We start from the raw sequence: 2,576 nt of genomic DNA on the forward strand, positions 1-2,576 counted from the left end.
ATCACTATGTATAGAAATGCAGTTGATTTATGGGCATTGATTTTATATCCTGCTACTTTGCTGAATTCATTTATTAGTTCTAAAAGTTTTATGGTGGAATTTTTTGGATTTTCTAAATATAGAATCGTGTCTTCCACAAATAATTATAGTTTTGAGTTCTTCTTTTCCTATTCATATCCCTTTAATTTCTTTCATCTGTCTGATTGTTCTGGCTAGACTTTCAAGAACTATGTTAAATAGAAGTGGTGAAAGGGCATCCTTGTCTTGTTTCAGTTTTGAGAGGAAATGCTTTTAATTTTTCTCCACTTAGAATGATGTTGGCTTTGGACTTACCACAGATAGCTTTCATGATGTTGAGGTATGTCCCAACTATCCCTAGTTTTACTAGTGTTTTGAACATGTATTTTGTTAAATGCTTTTTCTGCAACTATTAAGATAATCATAGATTCTTGTCTTTAAGACTATTGATGTGATATATTACATTTATTGATTTCAATATGTTGAACCAACCTTTCATCCCTGGGATGAACCAGACTTGATCATGGTGCAGTATCTTTTTAATATGTATCTGTATGTGATTTGCCAGAATTTTATTGAGAATTTTTGCATGTATGTTCATCAGGGATAGTGGTCTGAAGTTTTCTTTCTTTGATGTGTCTTTGTCTGGTTTTGGTATCAGAGTGATACTAGTCTCATAGAGTGAGTTTGGAAGGGTTCCCTTCTTTTCTATTTCATGGAAAAATTCGAGGACTGTTGGTGTTAATTCTTTTTTTGAAGATCTTGTAGAATTTGGCTGAGAATCCATCTGGTCCTGGATGCACACCTGTAATCCCAGTGAATCAGGAGGCTGAGGCAGGAGTATTCCAAGTTCAAGGTCAGCCTCATTGCTTGAAATTGACATGTTTAAATTGTGTATATCTTCCTGATTCAGGTTTGGTAGATTATATAATCTAATGTCTTTAGAAATTTGTCAATGTCTTCAAGATTTTCTATTTTATTCAAGTATAAATTTTCAAAATAGTTTCTAATTATCTTATGTACTTCAGATGTGTCTGTTGTGATATTTCCTTTTTTTATCACAAATTTTAGTAATTTGAGTTTTCTCCCTTTCTCTTCATTAGTGTAACTAAAGATTTATCAATTTTATTTATTTTTCAAAGAACCAACTTTTCTTTTTTCTTTTTTTTTTTTTTTTGTGGTACTGGGGATTGAACTCAGGGCCTTGTGCATGCGAGGCAAGCACTCTACCAACTGAGCTATATCCCAGCCCCTCAACTTTTCATTTTATCAATTTTTTAATTGTTTCTTTTATTTCAATTTTATTGATTCAGCTCTGATTTTCATTATATCCTGTCATCTACTATTTTTGATGTTAATGTGTTCTTCCTTTTCTAGGGCTTTGAGATGTAATGTTAGGTCATTTACTTGTTGACTTTTAATGTGTGAGCTCAATGCAATGAACTTTCTTCTTAGTACTGCCTTCATGGAGTCCCAGAGATTTTTATGTTTTATTGGTGTTCTCATTAACCTCTAAGTATTTATTTCATCCCTGATTTCTTCTGCTATGCATTTGTCATTCAATAGCATTCTATTTAGTCTCCAGGTGTTGGAGTAGCTTGTATTTTTTATTTTATTGTTGATTTATAGTTTCATTCCATTATGATATAATAGAATGCAGGTAGTATTTCTAGTTTTTTTTTTGTAATTTGCTAAGAGTTTCTTTGTGGCATACCATATGGTCTATTAGAGAAGGATCCATGTGCTGCTGAGAAGAAAGTGTACTCACTCGATGATGGATGAAATACTCTAAGTCTGTTAAGTATAATTATTGATTATATTATTTAGTTCTATAGTTTGTTTAGTTTTTGTTTGGAAGATCTATCCAGTGGTGAGAGAGGTGTGTAAAGTCACTCAGTATTATTGTTGTGGTCTATTTGATTCTTGAAATTGAGAAGGGTTTGTTTGATGTATATATCCTTTCTGACTAAGTTTAGCTTGAAGTCTACTTTATCTGATAAGAGGATAGACACCCCTGCTTATTTATGCAATCTATGTGAGCAATATGTTTTTTACCAAACTTTCACCTTCAGTCTGTGGATGTCATTTCTTAGGAAGTGAATCTCTTGAAGACAGCTTATTGTTGGGTCTTTTTAAAAAATTCAATCTGCCAGTATATGTCTTTTGAAAGATGAGCTTAAGCCATTAACATTCATAATTATTATTGAGATATGATTTATATTCCCAGTCATTTTAGTTTATTTTTGGTTTTTTACTTGACTTAGTTTCTCCTTTGATTGACCTTTACTTTAGTGTAGTTCCTTCCTTTGCTGGTTTTCATTTGTGTGTGTGTGTGTGTGTGTGTGTGTGTGTGTGTGTGTTTTAACTCCTTTCCTCCTCATAGAATATTTTGCTGAGGATGTTCTGTGTTGCAGAGTTTCTAGTTGTGAATTCTTTGAAACTTTGTTTATTATGGAATGTTTTTATTTTATCTTCAAATATGAAGCTTAATTTTGCTGGGTATAAAATTCTCAGTTGGCATCCATTTTCTTTCAGATATTGATATATGTATGGTATTC

The sequence above is a fragment of the Spermophilus citellus genome (assembly GCF_964194105.1).
Source record: "Spermophilus citellus genome assembly, chromosome: 4".
NCBI lineage: Eukaryota > Metazoa > Chordata > Mammalia > Rodentia > Sciuridae > Spermophilus > Spermophilus citellus.